Source organism: Schistocerca gregaria, chromosome 4 (genome assembly GCF_023897955.1).
Source record: "Schistocerca gregaria isolate iqSchGreg1 chromosome 4, iqSchGreg1.2, whole genome shotgun sequence".
In the NCBI taxonomy this organism is placed as follows: Eukaryota; Metazoa; Arthropoda; class Insecta; order Orthoptera; family Acrididae; genus Schistocerca; species Schistocerca gregaria.
Genome location: NC_064923.1, coordinates 26,823,564 through 26,842,642, shown reverse-complemented (window position 1 = coordinate 26,842,642; position 19,079 = coordinate 26,823,564). Strand labels below are relative to the sequence as shown.

General features: G+C 46.7%; 3 non-coding genes across 3 annotated transcripts; all 3 read right to left on the bottom strand.

Annotated features, from left to right (window-relative positions):
• Nucleotides 1-12,089: 12,089 nt before the first annotated feature.
• Nucleotides 12,090-12,161, bottom strand: Trnat-agu (transfer RNA threonine (anticodon AGU)). Its single transcript has one exon. It is a non-coding gene; the product is annotated as a tRNA-Thr (tRNA).
• A 2,938-nt stretch (nucleotides 12,162-15,099) lies between these two features.
• Nucleotides 15,100-15,171, bottom strand: Trnat-agu (transfer RNA threonine (anticodon AGU)). Its single transcript has one exon. It is a non-coding gene; the product is annotated as a tRNA-Thr (tRNA).
• Nucleotides 15,172-18,092: 2,921 nt separating this feature from the next.
• On the bottom strand, nucleotides 18,093-18,164 carry Trnat-agu (transfer RNA threonine (anticodon AGU)). Its single transcript has one exon. It is a non-coding gene; the product is annotated as a tRNA-Thr (tRNA).
• Nucleotides 18,165-19,079: the final 915 nt, after the last annotated feature.

The following is a 19,079-nucleotide window of genomic DNA, read 5'->3' as shown; positions in this document are numbered from 1 at the left end:
AGTGATAGACTCGACGCTAAGCCCGATCCCGCTATGCACTAAGTTGTTCAGGAGCGGTTCTACTGCAATGGCGTACAAAATCATTGAGAGAGGACATCCTTGGCGGATGGATTGCTCGATGGAAACATCTTTTGTAAAATGGCCATTAATGAGAATCCGTGAAGAGGCGTTTGTAGTAAGTTTGCGAATTTATTCTATGAGATGAGGTCCAAATCCTAGTTTCTTCATGCTTTGAAAGAGGAAATCATGACGTACACGGTCATAAGCCTTCTCAAAATCTAGAAAGATCAGAGCGCCCTGTCCTTTAGTTTCAGCATATGAACAGATGATGTCCCTCAAATCGCAGGCAGCTGAGATTGCACTTCGACCTTGCACTGCACTGTACTGGTAACTGCCTAAAACCTTGTACATAACGGTTTGCATCCTTAGCTTAATCGATCTGGTGATGATCTTGAAGTCGGCATTCAGTAGTGTGATGGGTCGCATGTTTTCGACCTTCCTGCTGTTCCCTTTTTCCGGTAAGGGCAGGATGACACCTTCCGTAAATGCCTTGGGTATGACTTTCAGGTGCCAGAGTTCATTAGCTATCTCGAGGAGTGTCGGACCGAGGACGTTCCAGTATCCCTGGTAAAACTCAGCGCTGAGACCATCAGGTCCTGGGAATTTCCCTTTCTTTGCACTGTGAACCGCCAGTCGGATTTCGTCCTGTGTGAAAACAGATTCCAACTTTGCATTATCCTGTTGTGACAAGCGACAGCTCAAGGTCCTAAGAAAATCCTCGCACGAGTGTTCATCAACGAGTTGCTTATTGTAAAGTTGTCTATAATAGTCGTAGACGTGCGAGATGATGTCACGTTGCTTCGTGATGGCATTCTCAGCGTCATCAACGACGGCTTCAATCAACATAGCTTTACACCGTTTCGTCGTTCTCAGGATGTGATACAGAGAGGCCCGTTCTTCGCCAGGCAGCGTCCTTAGGGTGGGCTCGCACGATGATGCCATGCATTCGTTGGCGTTGTATCGCCGTGATTTTCGCTTTATATCGTTTGATCTTTACGTCGATGTCTCGAGAAGGATTGTTAGTGCGACTGTACAGTTCTCTCAAACAGCGATAATAAAATTCAATAGTCTGTTTCTGCCAAAAGCTTTCTTGTCGGGCGTAGCTCATGACGGTCAGGTGTAATTTAGGCTTAGAACACTGAATCCACCACTGTAGAACGCTAGCGTAACGAGGTCGGTGCCGCTGGAGCTGTTGCCACGTTAAGTTCACCTCCTCTTCAAGTTGGGCATCCTGCAGAAGGCTGACATTCAATTTCCAGTAGCCCTTCCCGCGGTAAATTGGCTGGCGGTGTAGGTTGAGGTAACACTGATATGCACAATGGTCGGAGATATTGACAGGAGCTATGTCACAGTTCACAGTGTGTCGCTGGAGGGCATCGGACACATAGATCCTATCCAGCCGACTGGCAGAATGACTGGTTACGAAGGTGTACGCTACCCGTTCACCGTGCAGTTGTTCCCATGTATCGTGAAGACGCATGCCATGAATTAAATGTTCAAGTTCGATACATCTGTTCGTGTTTGGAGTTTGGTCTCTGTAGTTGAGCACACAATTGAAGTCACCACCAAGGATGAGATGTTCACGATAACCGCTAAGAAGAATGGGAACCTCGGTTTTATAAAATTTTGAACGATCTCTCTTATGAGTGCTACCTGAGGGGGCGTACAGGTTAACAATCTGCACACCATTCACTCGAAGAGAAATGCCACGACCACTGGGCAGCCGCTGCACATCCGAAAAGGGTATACCGTCGCGCAGAAGGATGACAGTGCCTACAGCATCCTGAAGATTGATGTTATCAATAAGAACGTAACCGGGCACTTCTAAGGCTGTGACTACCTCCTGTAGGAGGGCAATGTCAACGCTGGTACCATACAAGAAATCATTTAGCGAACGGAGTTTCACCGCACTTTGAATTCTATTGGCGTTAAGTGTGGTAATGTTGTAGGTTTGGCTGTCACCCATAATGGTTCAGAGGACAATGAGCTCTGAGTTTCGCATCGTCCTTCTCTCCGGCTTTGAACCAAACTCGTTGGCAACGTTTGGAGTACGAAACGAAATGTCAAAACCAATAACGGGTCAGCGAGGGGAAGGTCGCAGCGCGATGGTCATGCGCGAGAGCAGCTACTGCTGCATCTCCTCGTTCTGCTGCCACCACGGCTCATTGCTGTCGGTGTGCTGCGCGGTGCTCGCGCCGCCCTGCCCGCCACCGCCGGTTGAGTCTGTCAACGTGGTCGCATCCGCCTGGCCACCACGCGGGGCTGCGACTGACGTCAGCGAGTTCCTGCGAGAGCGCTGCTGCAGCTGCTCGCTGCTCTGCTCGCTCTTCCTCTTAGCTGTTACGGTGCTCTGATCCCTTTCAGCGCTCAGTAGTGCCTTCAGGTGTTTGGTTTGTTCACGAATGCGTTCTTGCCTCGCGGTGTCCTCGTAGCGCACGGAGCAAGAAGATTGAGGTTCAGTCTCGCTGCCACATTCTGACATGTGTACGGGTCCTAAATCATTCGACTTTTCCTCTTTGCTACTATTCCCTTTGCTTCTCCTGCGGCGGCCTTTCTTCGTGTCTGCTACAGTCTCCACCGATAGGGGTGGTTCAGACAAACTGATCGGCACCCGCTCCTGCATCTCACACGGCTTTGTTTCAGAGGTGGCTGACGCATCGTTGGTATCCAGCGGTAACTGCCCCTGTGAGGATGACGGTGCCGAATCGACGTCCGTCCTACCGCGAATGTCTTTGGCACTGCATTCCACCTGAACTGGCACCTCCGCCTCGATGCCATGTTTCGGTGCAGTCCCCGCGACCACCTCACTCAATAGTGGTACTAGCTTTTCACTGCCGTCTGCAGGACGTTCCCGTGGAAGTTGAAATGGACGTCCACGTGTACAGTTCATCCGCAGATGTTCAGTTGAATGGCAGATCGAACAGGTAGGGGGTTGACCAATGTACGTTACCTGTGCACGACAGCCGCCAATGGCAACATACAAAGGTATATGCTTTTACAAGTCTACACGTACACTGCGCACCCCGCTGTTAACTTGGTAGCGATAGGTACTCGACCATTTTTCATTTGTAACTGACAAAACAGCGCCGTACAGTGACAGAGAACGTGCAATCAGATCATTAGGGCACTCAGGTGGCACATTAAATACCCTGACGGTTCTTACTCCGTATCCCGAAGGCACGATTTGGACATTACTAATACTGCCATCATTATGACGGAATGGTCTCACACCAACATGCTCCTCAGCGAATTTCTCGTAAGTGTCACTCGAAATAAATTTGATAAATAACGAGTACTGCACAAAGTCCAACTGGAATGTGTCGACTATATCTTCAGGCAATTTCAAATCTTCAAAGATCCACTCATGAATTTCAAACGCCGTCGGTCGCAAGGCAGCGCGATCGAAAACACACTGAACGCTGTTCGCTCTGTTAATTGTCGACATCTTACTTACAACAGTTATACAGAAACAAACGTTAGCAGCGCTCGCACACGCTGCTCAGTTCTCCACCTCAGCACTGCTCGCGACGTAAACACTGGCCCGCGCTACCGCCCGTCACCGCGCGATGTGCACTGCCCGAGTGTCGGAACACGACTGGCAACTGAGCTACAGAGGCGCGGCCTAGCGGTACTTTTGCGTACTTCATCCTTACGGTCGTCTGGATCATCAGACTTCAGCTGACAACACTTCATATTACCGTCTAATATTTGCAGCTATGACGACCCATTACTGCTTGGCTACACATCTGACATGTAAACGAAGTGCTCTCCAAATAACACCACTTGCATTTCAGAACATGTCTTTCACACATGTCTACAAAATCACCTTCACCTTCAAATACAGTTTCCTTGCGACTGACGGAGACGTAGGCAAAGTTTAAAGTTGCTATTTCCATTACTTCACGTTAATCAGAAAAACGGTAAGTTACATCTGCAGAGGAACAAAATTCCGTTCCTCCCCGCGTGGGGCTCGAACCCACGACCCTGGGATTAAGAACCTTATGATCTACCGACTGAGCTGGCCGCGCTGCCTCGGTGAGTATATGCCGGTTAGCACGTCACACAGTACTCGTTTGGGTTGATTGGTCCCATACAGAACCTCCCCATGTTGCCTAATGTTTTCCTAACGTCACACTCGTCACGTAGTTCACTTTTATTTCATCATCATTTCTGAGAGGTAACAGAATTGCATGACAACCTGCAGAGCTAGTTTCGTCAAAATTAACACACATACTTGATGTGACTCATAAGCCGAACGAGTTACTTTCCGACGTTATTTTAGATGTGCAAGTGCCAGCCAATATGCAAACCAATTCGCTAGTTAACACCGGTCTTGTTGTGCGTGTTTCAAGCTCAAGAGCATCTCCAAGCAGAAAATGGTCAACAGCAACATTCACACGGTTTCGTACTGCTCAAGTGCTACACTAAAACGGTATGTTTCTTTTTCAGATCTGGAAAAACACGACCGTGAGAGGAATCAAACACGCAATCTTCGGATACCAAGTCCGAAGCCTTATCCATTAGGACACACGGTCACTGACAAACAAGTGGAACTTATATACGACTCATCTCAAAACGCTCACACCACTGAGGAGTTGTGTTTTCGTTCTACACATACGCTGCCCCTTGCACTTTCCCACCCATTTGATACATTCAACCTGCTACGAGACCTACCAAATATAGACTGGGAAACTAAACCACACACTTTGTGCATTCGGAAATGCAAGGCAGGGCGTCCCTTGCCGCATTTGCTACGATGTCCATTTGCTACTTCTGCAGAAGTGGCGGCGGCGGCGACGACGACGACGACGAAGACGATGACGACGACCGCGGAAGGCTCTGAGATATGTGAGAAATACATCTATAAAATATATTTCAGACTGTCCCGTCCCACCTTATGCTGTACCGCTTTGGCAAATGCTTTATCTGCGCCATTCGCCTTAATCACATCTGAGAGTAGTTCTTAATAAAACGCCTCTCGCTAATTGTTCGTCATCTCAGATACTGTTTGCTATAAGGCCACGACGCGCAACTGATATCCAAAATTCGTCCGCCTCCTGTGAGGATCGAACTCACGACAGCTGGTTTACTAGACCAGTGCTCTGTCACTTTTTTTATTTTCTTTTTGTAGGGCCTCCTTCCTCCCCTTCAGCCCCGCCTTGCGCTCGCCATAAATCGCCTTCGTCGGCGTCGGCTTCATCTGCCATGATTTCTGAATTACTTATTCTTCTGAACTATTCCAATTTCCAAACCAAAGATACTTCTAAACCTAATGCATAGTCCCGCAATGGTGACAAAGTAGAATTTTTTTTTTTTTTTTTTTGTGCGTTGTTGTATTCCATTTTCAGAGATTTGTCCTGGGCCTTCAAGGCTACCGTGGCGGCGAGAGGGCCCACGAAGTCCCCACCGTACTTCTCCCCAGGCAGCAATCCCCTACTTCTGGTCTGCAACACTCTTTCTGTTGTTTGTTGTTCCTTTTAGTGCTTTCGTTGTGTTGTTGGTTTTTTTATCAACTTATAAATTTTTTTTATTTTTTTATTATAATTTATTTATGTTTTTTTTTAATAGAAAATGAAACAAGGAACTCTGGTCCTCTAGAAAAACAGAAGAAAATAAAATAGTCCTTGTCGTAACACTGTTCAGTATACGTCACCGTGACATTTGAAGAAGAAAAGAAAAAAAAAAGCAATGTAGAATGAAGGAAAGAAGAAAATACTTCTTTCATCGAAGAACGACTTCTAAAAAATTCGCATATCGTTTCCTGTAATGTCTCGTCTGTGAAAGTATGTGAAACTGTAATGCCAGGTAAAGACAGAACGCCGCCCCACTCTTGGGTTCTTGCGTCTGTAAATAATGAACATAATGACCCTTCAACCAATTGACAGAGTTCCGTTTGGTGTTCGGGCACGGCACTGAATCCGGATACAGGAAATATTCAGGTTTAATACAAAGCTGGGAAGTCCTCATAATCGTAGCCAGCTTTCGGCGAATGCATGGCCAAACTGCTTGGACAGTGGTGCACAGAAAACGATGTTCATCAGTATCAGGCAAGTTGCACGTAAGGCACAAAGGTGAGTCAGCCAAATGTAGAGCATGAAGTCGTGAATTGGTACTTATTTTACGGTTCACGACCCTGTACCAAGAGGCTTTCACTGACGTTGGTAAATCACGGCTATGTATGTTTTTCCATATCACTGGCCAGCGATGATTGGGGTATTTGTGTTCGATGTTGTTCCTGTTCTTGGTTGCCAGTAGTTTATTATAAACTAACTTCAGCACGGAAAGCTCATTTTCTGGGAGAGTTGACCGTACGTAACTGAACTCAATGAAAAAGCTCTTAAAGTGAGTCAGCGCAGGCGGAATATGTTGAACAGAGACGGGAGGCTGCAGGCAGGCCGGCGCTAGTTCGGTTAACAAGTGAGCCGTTAGACTGTTCGGTAACGACCTCCACCGTTTGTAGGTGGTGCATACGTACAAAGCTCGTGACTTGGAACGAACATCTGTTAAATTTATGCCTCCATCGGTCGTGGAGAGAGTGAGCGTATCGTACTTGACTTTAAAAATGTGTCCACGTGTGACAAAATGGCCTAGAGCGGACATCATACGCTTCGCTGTCTCCTGTGGCATGGGCAGTACTTGTGCAACGTAGTTAATCTTTGAGGTGAGGTAGACATTAGCGAATGTGACTTTCTGCAGTTCATCAAGGCTCCTTAGGTAGTGGGTCTGCATGCAAGCACGCATACTTGCCAGGAGATTCCTATAGTTCACCGCAATTGTGTGCTGTATGTTGCTCCTGTACTCAATACCAAGGCATTTCATTTTAGAAAGTAGTTGCAACTGACCGTGATGGTGCAGCGAGATGCCGCGTCCTATGTTCATAATGCCAGATTTCCTGGCATTCAACTTCGCACCCGCAACAAGTTCGTAGTTTTTGACGATCTGAAGGGCTTCCTCGACTTCACCTTCGTCCATGACCAAAAATCCGACGTCATCCGCATATGCAGTACAAACAATCTTAATGCCGTGGATGGTTAATCCTTGTAGACGCTGTGTCAAGGTGACAAGCAAAGGCTCAATGGCAATGGCAAACAAGGCCATTGACATAGGGCATCCCTGTCGCACTGAATTAGTAATATTAATCGATGCGCTCAGCTGGCCATTCACCATGAGTCGAGTTACTCCTTTACGAAGGAGCTCATGTATAAGATTGATAAAACGTAGTGGAAATCCCATGGCATGCATCGTCCGGATGAGAAACTGATGGTTTACTCTGTCGAATGCCTTTGAAAAGTCAAGGGAAACTAGCGCACACCGTATCTTGCACGCATCTGCAATGGCTATGACGTCCCTGTATTGAGACAAATTTTGGAAGATCGTCCTACCGACACCTACACTGGTCTGGTACTGACCAATGACAGTATTCATCAACATTTTCAATCTATTAGAAATAATACGTGCTAAAATTTTGTAGTCACTGTTCAGTAAAGTAAGCGGCCGAAAATCGTCAACAGAACTGCACATTGGGCGTTTAGGGATTAAAACCACGATGCCTTCCACGAGAGCCTGAGGAACATTAAAATCAGGCCGTAAAATTTCATTAAACATACTCAACAACTTGGGCTTTAATTTGTCGCGGAAAGTAAGATAAAATTCGGCAGTGAGACCGTCGGGTCCCGGCGATTTATTTTTCGGACTTCGTGATAGCGCAGAATCCAATTCGTCTTCATCAATTTCTCGCATGAGAGTTTCGACTTCAGCAGCACCCAAAGTCCTTTGCAAGTTATTGAGTAATTCATCGTGAGTTCCATCGTCGGTATGTGTCGTTGCCAGCAGATCTGCCAGGTGATTGTGAAGTGCGTTCCGTATGTCTTGTTGCCGCGTGAGCGCAACGCCTTCACTCAATTGAAGACGAGTTATTAATCTCCGCCGCCCCCTCTTATTTTCACGAATGACGTGAAACATGGATGTCATTTCGTCGTCTATCACATTCTGGGGCCTGGACCTTATTTGAAAGCCTTCTGCCTGCTGCCGCTGAAGTTTTAATAATTTTGCCTTAATTTTTTTTAATCTGCATAAAATTTTCAGGTACAGTCACATCGGACTGGTAGAGCTCCCTGAGACAAGTAAAATAAAACTCAGACGTTTGCCGTTGCCACCAGGATTTGTCCCGAGCGTAGCGTTTAAACATTTTTGATAAAGTTGGTTTGGCATGTGTTATCCACCATTCAGTAACGGAGGCATACTGTGCAACCCGTCGTTCACATGCCTCCCATGTTTCGTGAAAGACACGGTGACAGTCAACATCGTTAACGAGAGCATTGTTAAGTTTCCAGAAACCTCTGCCGCGAAATGTGCCTTGCTTGACCATGTTAACAGTACAAATATATGCGGCATGATCGGAAAAAATTGTGGGCCAAACTTCGGAATGGAGGACTTGAGTCTTCATACACGCCGATACATAGATTCTGTCTAGACGGCTTGCAGAGTGGTTCATGACATGAGTGAACCCAGGTGCCTATCCGTGCGTATGCTCCCATGTGTCAATGAGGTTCATTTCTTGGACGATACGTTCTAGTTCTCCAGATTTGTTAAAATTAGGCGTCTGGTCTTTTGGGCTTAAGACACAATTGAGGTCACCCGCAAAAATTATACGATCGTAGGTTCCCCTAAAAAGTGGGACTATGGCGCTTGTGAAGAACTCAGCCCTAGCACGCCTATTGCTACTGCCGGACGGGGCGTAAACATTGATTATGCGTGTCCGATGGAAAGTGACAGCGATCCCTCTATGATCAGGCAGTTTTTCCGCGTCGGTCGCTACAATCCCTTCTTTTAACAGAATCGCTGTCCCTAAATTCGCACCGCTCCCGGAATTGGAGAGAGTAATATAACCAGTTATTCGGTCAAGTTCAATCGCAGCGACTTCTTGAAGTAACAGAATATCGATATCCGCTGCGTATACAAAATCTTGTAAATTACGGAGCCGCCAGTACGACTGTATCTTATTGATGTTTAACGTGGCAATTTTATAAGCTTGGGGCTCGTTCATGGGAGAAGACACATACTATTAATTAAACAGTCTTAGAAGGATGGCTAACGAAATTGAGGCCAAGCGCGTATGTCGGAGTTCCTGTAGTTCCCGGTACGGTTGGTGTATGCTGCTCTGTGGGGGGTGCCGAAGATTCCGTCTCAATGGTCCGCATGACAGCCGCATCATTGCTCGCATCCAATACTTCCATTTCCTGTGCCCAATTTCCAGTGAGAGTGGCCTCTGACAAAAGCGATCCTGCGTTTCCTTGAGCGTGGGTATCCGGCGAAAAGACTCTACTCGAGGTATCACTATCTTCCACCCGTCATGGACTCACAGGGGGAGACACTACAGGATCAATGTCCATTCGACCAGACGCAGGGAGACCAACTTCAGAGGGTTCAGAAGTGTTCTGACTCATTTTGCTGCTTATTCGTTTCGCTTTTTCGCGGAGCTGTGGGGCGAGCTGATTGGCTCCTTGATGTGCAAGTCTCCGCTTCTTTTTGGAAGGCTTCCTGTTAGGGTACGCGGTATCATCAACATCCGAAGTGGACTGTTGACTCTGGGGCTGATCCGCCGGGAACACAGCGTCTGCTTCATCCTCAATACCAGTGGCATCAACCACTGGGGAGTCGTCCGTCGTTACCTCCATCTCTGAGTGTGGTAGCGGCGATGCCGCGTCAGCACTCGGTTCTTTGACGTTATCGGCCAAAACATCATTCAAAAGAGGGGCATCTACAGGCGGGGTCGCGGGTGGAAGACCAGAAGCGGCGGCAGCGTATGTCAGCGGCAGTGCCGTCGTCACAGGGGGGCTAGCGGCTTCACCGACAGGTATCTGCGTCACGCGTCTTTGTATACATTCAGAGCGCACGTGGCCGGGCGCACCACAGCCGGCACACGTTTTTGGCTGCCCATCATATATGACAATTCCGCGATGTCCACCTACGTAAATATATGAAGGTATGTGCTTCTGTAGATCGATCTTAACCTGCCTGACGCCGTTAAGCACCGGAAATTTCTGAGCTTTGGACCAACGCTCCGCAAAATTGTTAATTACCCTCCCGTAAGGTGTTAATGCAGAATTTATTTGCGCGGCTGATATTTCAAACGGGAGTTCGAAAATACGTGCCGTTCGGATGCCCAGTCCAGCATGCGTAATGCTGACGTCACTGACGGTACCATCTCTATGTTTAAACTTCAGTAGACCTCCACTGGACTCCACAATTCTATCATACATTTCAGAGGACGTTAATTTCACATAAACAAAACTAGTCACGATAGAGAAATTTATCCCTACAATGTCATCAAAAGTAATCTTAGCTGTTTCCTCTAACCATGCTTCAACTTCAAACGAATTTGGTTTCGAAAAGTTCCTATCAAAGGTAAACTTCAAGGTATCTTTCCTGTAAGTCGGATTCATAATTCCATATCAGATCCTAGAGAACGGAACGAATACTAATAAGCAGACGCTGTAAGCACGCGACTCACCGCCTGACGTAAACACTTCCTGCCACAGCGCGCTGGCCCTGGAGGTCCGCTCACCACCGCTGCCGCAAGCAGACTGCCACTGAGCTAAAGAAGCGCGGCCTAGCGGTACTTTTGCGTACTTCATCCTTACGGTCGTCTGGATCATCAGACTTCAGCTGACAACACTTCATATTACCGTCTAATATTTGCAGCTATGGCGACCCATTACTGCTTGGCTACACATCTGACATGTAAACGAAGTGCTCTCCAAATAACACCACATGCATTTCAGAACATGTCTTTCACACATGTCTACAAAATCACCTTCACCTTCAAATACAGTTTCCTTGCGACTGACGGAGACGTAGGCAAAGTTTAAAGTTGCTATTTCCATTACATCACGTTAATCAGAAAAACGGTAAGTTACATCTGCAGAGGAACAAAATTCCGTTCCTCCCCGCGTGGGGCTCGAACCCACGACCCTGGGATTAAGAGCCTTATGCTCTACCGACTGAGCTGGCCGCGCTGCCTCGGTGAGTATATGCCGGTTAGCACGTCACACAGTACTCATTTGGGTTGATTGGTCCCATACAGAACCTCTCCATGTTGCCTAATGTTTTCCTAATGTCACACTCGTCACGTAGTTCACTTTTATTTCATAATCATTTCTGAGAGGTAACAGAATTGCATGACAACCTGCAGAGCTAGTTTCGTCAAAATTAACACACATACTTGATGTGACTCATAAGCCGAACGAGTTACTTTCAGACGTTATGTTAGATGTGCAAGTGCCAGTCAAAAACACGCGGCACGGCAATATGCAAACCAATTCGCTAGTTAACACCGGTCTTGTTGTGCGTGTTTCAAGCTCAAGAGCATCTCCAAGCAGAAAATGGTCAACAGCAACATTAACACGGTTTCGTACTGCTCAAGTGCTACACTAAAACGGTATGTTTCTTTTTCAGATCTGGAAAAACACGACCGTGAGAGGAATCAAACACGCAATCTTCGGATACCAAGTCCGAAGCCTTATCCATTAGGCCACACGGTCACTGACAAACAAGTGGAACTTATATACGACTCATCTCAAAACGCTCACACCACTGAGGAGTTGTGTTTTCGTTCTACACAGACGCTGCCCCTTGCTCTTTCCCACCCATTTGATACATTCAACCTGCTACGAGACCTACCAAATATAGACTGGGAAACTAAACCACACACTTTGTGCATTCGGAAATGTAAGGCAGGGCGTCCCTCGCCGCATTTGCTACGATGTCCATTTGCTACTTCTGCAGAAGTGGCGGCGACGACGACGACGACGACGCCGACGACGACGACCGCGGAAGGCTCTGAGATATATTTCAGACTGCCCCGTCCCACCTTATGCTGTACCGCTTTGGCAAATGCTTTATGTGCGCCATTCGCCTTAATCACATCTGAGAGTAATTCTTAATAAAACGCCTCTCGCTAATTGTTCGTCATCCCAGATACTGTTTGCTATAAGGCCACGACGCGCAACTGATATCCAAAATTCGTCTGCCTCCTGTGAGGATCGAACTCACGACCCCTGGTTTACTAGACCAGTGCTCTGCCACTGAGCTAAAGAGGCGCGGCCTAGCGGTACTTTTGCGTACTTCATCCTTACGGTCGTCTGGATCATCAGACTTCAGCTGACAACACTTCATATTACCGTCTAATATTTGCAGCTATGGCGACCTATTACTGCTTGGCTACACATCTGACACGTAAACGAAGTGCTCTCCAAATAACACGACTTGCATTTCAGAACATGTCTTTCACACATGTCTACAAAATCACCTTCACCTTCAAATACAGTTTCCTTGCGACTGACGGAGACGTAGGCAAAGTTTAAAGTTGCTATTTCCATTACATCACGTTAATCAGAAAAACGGTAAGTTACATCTGCAGAGGAACAAAATTCCGTTCCTCCCCGCGTGGGGCTCGAACCCACGACCCTGGGATTAAGAGCCTTATGCTCTACCGACTGAGCTGGCCGCGCTGCCTCGGTGAGTATATGCCGGTTAGCACGTCACACAGTACTCATTTGGGTTGATTGGTCCCATACAGAACCTCTCCATGTTGCCTAATGTTTTCCTAATGTCACACTCGTCACGTAGTTCACTTTTATTTCATAATCATTTCTGAGAGGTAACAGAATTGCATGACAACCTGCAGAGCTAGTTTCGTCAAAATTAACACACATACTTGATGTGACTCATAAGCCGAACGAGTTACTTTCAGACGTTATGTTAGATGTGCAAGTGCCAGTCAAAAACACGCGGCACGGCAATATGCAAACCAATTCGCTAGTTAACACCGGTCTTGTTGTGCGTGTTTCAAGCTCAAGAGCATCTCCAAGCAGAAAATGGTCAACAGCAACATTCACACGGTTTCGTACTGCTCAAGTGCTACACTAAAACGGTATGTTTCTTTTTCAGATCTGGAAAAACACGACCGTGAGAGGAATCAAACACGCAATCTTCGGATACCAAGTCCGAAGCCTTATCCACTAGGCCACACGGTCACTGACAAACAAGTGGAACTTATATACGACTCATCTCAAAACGCTCACACCACTGAGGAGTTGTGTTTTCGTTCTACACAGACGCTGCCCCTTGCTCTTTCCCACCCATTTGATACATTCAACCTGCTACGAGACCTACCAAATATAGACTGGGAAACTAAACCACACACTTTGTGCATTCGGAAATGTAAGGCAGGGCGTCCCTCGCCGCATTTGCTACGATGTCCATTTGCTACTTCTGCAGAAGTGGCGGCGGCGGCGACGACGACGACGACGACGACGACGACGACGACGACCGCGGAAGGCTCTGAGATATGTTAGAAATACATCTATAAAATATATTTCAGACTGCCCCGTCCCACCTTATGCTGTACAGCTTTGGCAAATGCTTTATCTGCGCCATTCGCCTTAATCACATCTGAGAGTAATTCTTAATAAAACGCCTCTCGCTAATTGTTCGTCATCCCAGATACTGTTTGCTATAAGGCAACGACGCGCAACTGATATCCCAAATTCGGCAGCCTCCTGTGAGGATCGAACTCAAGACCGTTGGTTTACTAGACCAGTGCCCTGCCACTGAGCTAAAGAGGCGCGGCCTACCGGTACTTTTGCGTACTTCATCCTTACGGTCGTCTGGATCATCAGACTTCAGCTGACAACACTTCATATTACCGTCTAATATTTGCAGCTATGGCGACCCATTACTGCTTGGCTACACATCTGACATGTAAACGAAGTGCTCTCCAAATAACACCACTTGCATTTCAGAACATGTCTTTCACACATGTCTACAAAATCACCTTCACCTTCAAATACAGTTTCCTTGCGACTGACGGAGACGAAGGCAAAGTTTAAAGCTGCTACTTCCATTACATCACGTTAATCAGAAAAACGGTAAGTTACATCTTCAGAGGAACAAAATTCCGTTCCTCCCCACGTGGGGCTCGAACCCACGACCCTGGGATTAAGAGCCTGATGCCCTACCGACTGAGCTGGCCGCGCTGCCTCCGTGAGTACATGCCGGTTAGCACGTCACACAGTACTTGTTTGGGTTGATTGGTCCCATACAGAACCTCTCCATGTTGCCTAATGTTTTCCTAACGTCACACTCGTCACGTAGTTCAGTTTTATTTCATAATCATTTCTGAGAGGTAACAGAATTGCATGACAACCTGCAGAGCTAGTTTCGTCAAAATTAACACACATACTTGATGTGACTCATAAGCCGAACGAGTTACTTTCAGACGTTATTTTAGATGTGCAAGTGCCAGTCAAAAACACGCGGCGACGGCAATATGCAAACCAATTCGCTAGTTAACACCGGTCTTGTTGTGCGTGTTTCAAGCTCAAGAGCATCTCCAAGCAGAAAATGGTCAACAGCAACATTCACACGGTTTCGTACTGCTCAAGTGCTACACTAAAACGGTATGTTTCTTTTTCAGATCTGGAAAAACACGACCGTGAGAGGAATCAAACACGCAATCTTCGGATACCAAGTCCGAAGCCTTATCCATTAGGCCACACGGTCACTGACAAACAAGTGGAACTTATATACGACTCATCTCAAAACGCTCACACCACTGAGGAGTTGTGTTTTCGTTCTACACATACGCTGCCCCTTGCTCTTTCCCACCCATTTGATACATTCAACCTGCTACGAGACCTACCAAATATAGACTGGGAAACTAAACCACTCACTTTGTGCATTCGGAAATGTAAGGCAGGGCGTCCCTCGCCGCATTTGCTACGATGGCCATTTGCTACTTCTGCAGAAGCGACGACGACGACGCCGACGACGACGACCGCGGAAGGCTCTGAGATATATTTCAGACTGCCGCGTCCCACCTTATGGTGTACCGCTTTGGCAAATGCTTTATGTGCGCCATTCGCCTTAATCACATCTGAGAGTAATTCTTAATAAAACGCCTCTCGCTAATTGTTAGTCATCCCAGATACTGTTTGCTATAAGGCCACGACGCGCAACTGATATCCAAAATTCGTCTGCCTCCTGTGAGGATCGAACTCACGACCCCTGGTTTACTAGACCAGTGCTCTGCCACTGAGCTAAAGAGGCGCGGCCTAGCGGTACTTTTGCGTACTTCATCCTTACGGTCGAGTGGATCATCAGACTTCAGCTGACAACACTTCATATTACCGTCTAATATTTGCAGCTATGGCGACCTATTACTGCTTGGCTACACATCTGACACGTAAACGAAGTGCTCTCCAAATAACACGACTTGCATTTCAGAACATGTCTTTCACACATGTCTACAAAATCACCTTCACCTTCAAATACAGTTTCCTTGCGACTGATGGAGACGTAGGCAAAGTTTAAAGTTGCTATTTCCATTACATCACGTTAATCAGAAAAACGGTAAGTTACATCTGCAGAGGAACAAAATTCCGTTCCTCCCCGAAAGGGGCTCGAACCCACGACCCTGGGATTAAGATCCTTATGCTCTACCGACTAAGCTGGCCGCGCTGCCTCGGTGAGTATATGCCGGTTAGCACGTCACACAGTACTCGTTTGGGTTGATTGGTCCCATACAGAACCTCTCCGTGTTGCCTAATGTTTTCCTAACGTCACACTCGTCACGTAGTTCACTTTTATTTCATAATCATTTCTGAGAGGTATCAGAATTGCATGACAACCTGCAGAGCTAGTTTCGTCAAAATTAACACACATACTTGATGTGACTCATAAGCCGAACGAGTTACTTTCAGACGTTATTTTAGATGTGCAAGTGCCAGTCAAAAACACGCGGCGACGGCAATATGCAAACCAATTCGCTAGTTAACACCGGTCTTGTTGTGCGTGTTTCAAGCTCAAGAGCATCTCCAAGCAGAAAATGGTCAACAGCAACATTCACACGGTTTCGTACTGCTCAAGTGCTACACTAAAACGGTATGTTTCTTTTTCAGATCTGGAAAAACACGACCGTGAGAGGAATCAAACACGCAATCTTCGGATACCAAGTCCGAAGCCTTATCCATTAGGCCACACGGTCACTGACAAACAGGTGGAACTTATATACCACTCTTCTCAAAACGCTCACATCACTAAGGAGTTGTGTTTTCGTTCTACACAGACGCTGCCCCTTGCTCTTTCCCACCCATTTGATACATTCAACTTGCTACGAGACCTACCAAATATAGACTGGGAAACTAAACCACACACTTTGTGCATTCGGAAATGTAAGGCAGGGCGTCCCTCGCCGCATTTGCTACGATGGCCATTTGCTACTTCTGCAGAAGTGGCGGCGACGACGACGACATCGACGACGACCGCGGAAGGCTCTGAGATATGTGAGAAATACATCTATAAAATATATTTCAGACTGTCCTGTCCCACCTTATGCTGTACCGCTTTGGCAAATGCTTTATCTGCGCCATTCGCCTTAATCACATCTGAGAGTAATTCTTAATAAAACGCCTCTCGCTAATTGTTCGTCATCCCAGATACTGTTTGCTATAAGGCCACGAGGCGCAACTGATATCCAAAATTCGTCCGCCTCCTGTGAGGATCGAACTCAAGACCCTTGGTTTACTAGACCAGTGCCCTGCCACTGAGCTAAAGAGTTGCGGCCTAGCGGTACTTTTGCGTACTTCATCCTTACGGTCGTCTGGATCATCAGACTTCAGCTGACAACACTTCATATCACCTTCTAATATTTGCAGCTATGGCGACCCATTACTGCTTGGCTACACATCTGACACGTAAAGGAAGGGCTCTCCAAATAACATCAGTTGCATTTCAGAACATGTCTTTCACACATGTCTACAAAATCACCTTCACCTTCAAATACAGTTTCCTTGCGACTGACGGAGACGAAGGCAAAGTTTAAAGTTGCTATTTCCATTACATCACGTTAATCAGAAAAACGGCAAGTTACATCTGCAGAGGAACAAAATTCCGTTCCTCCCCACGTGGGGCTCGAACCCACGACCCTGGGATTAAGAGCCTGATGCCCTAACGACTGAGCTGGCCGCGCTGCCTCAGTGAGTATATGCCGGTTAGCACGTCACACAGTACTTGTTTGGGTTGATTGGTCCCATACAGAACCTCTCCATGTTACCTAATGTTTTCCTAACGTCACACTCGTCACGTAGTTCACTTTTATTTCATAATCATTTCTGAGAGGTAACAGAATTGCATGACAACCTGCAGAGCTAGTTTCGTCAAAATTAACACACATACTTGATGTGACTCATAAGCCGAACGAGTTACTTTCAGACGTTATTTTAGATGTGCAAGTGCCAGTCAAAAACACGCGGCGACGGCAATATGCAAACCAATTCGCTAGTTAACACCGGTATTGTTGTGCGTGTTTCAAGCTCAAGAGCATCTCCAAGCAGAAAATGGTCAACAGCAACATTCACACGGTTTCGTACTGCTCAAGTGCTACACTAAAACGGTATGTTTCTTTTTCAGATCTGGAAAAACACGACCGTGAGAGGAATCAAACACGCAATCTTCGGATACCAAGTCCGAAGCCTTATCCATTAGGCCACACGGTCACTGACAAACAAGTGGAACTTATATACGACTCATCTCAAAACGCTCACACCACTGAGGAGTTGTGTTTTCGTTCTACACATACGCTGCCCCTTGCTCTTTCCCACCCATTTGATACATTCAACCTGCTACGAGACCTACCAAATATAGACTGGGAAACTAAACCACTCACTTTGTGCATTCGGAAATGTAAGGCAGGGCGTCCCTCGCCGCATTTGCTACGATGGCCATATGCTACTTCGGCAGAAGCGACGACGACGACGCCGACGACGACGACCGCGGAAGGCTCTGAGATATATTTCAGACTGCCGCGTCCCACCTTATGGTGTACCGCTTTGGCAAATGCTTTATGTGCGCCATTCGCCTTAATCACATCTGAGAGTAATTCTTAATAAAACGCCTCTCGCTAATTGTTCGTCATCCCAGATACTGTTTGCTATAAGGCCACGACGCGCAACTGATATCCAAAATTCGTCTGCCTCCTGTGAGGATCGAACTCACGACCCCTGGTTTACTAGACCAGTGCTCTGCCACTGAGCTAAAGAGGCGCGGCCTAGCGGTACTTTTGCGTACTTCATCCTTACGGTCGTCTGGATCATCAGACTTCAGCTGACAACACTTCATATTACCGTCTAATATTTGCAGCTATGGCGACCTATTACTGCTTGGCTACACATCTGACACGTAAACGAAGTGCTCTCCAAATAACACCACTTGCATTTCAGAACATGTCTTTCACACATGTCTACAAAATCACCTTCACCTTCAAATACAGTTTCCTTGCGACCGACGGAGACGTAGGCAAAGTTTAAAGTTGCTATTTCCATTACATCACGTTAATCAGAAAAACGGTAAGTTACATCTGCAGAGGAACAAAATTCCGTTCCTCCCCGAAAGGGGCTCGAACCCACGACCCTGGGATTAAGAGCCTTATGATCTACCGACTAAGCTGGCCGCGCTGCCTCGGTGAGTATATGCCGGTTAGCACGTCACACAGTACTCGTTTGGGTTGATTGGTCCCATACAGAACCTCTCCGTGTTGCCTAATGTTTTCCTAACGTCACACTCGTCACGTAGTTCACTTTTATTTCATAATCATTTCTGAGAGGTATCAGAATTGCATGACAACCTGCAGAGCTAGTTTCGTCAAAATTAACACACATACTTGATGTGACTCATAAGCCGAACGAGTTACTTTCAGACGTTATTTTAGATGTGCAAGTGCCAGTCAAAAACACGCGGCGACGGCAATATGCAAACCAATTCGCTAGTTAACACCGGTCTTGTTGTGCGTGTTTCAAGCTCAAGAGCATCTCCAAGCAGAAAATGGTCAACAGCAACATTCACACGGTTTCGTACTGCTCAAGTGCTACACTAAAACGGTATGTTTCTTTTTCAGATCTGGAAAAACACGACCGTGAGAGGAATCAAACACGCAATCTTCGGATACCAAGTCCGAAGCC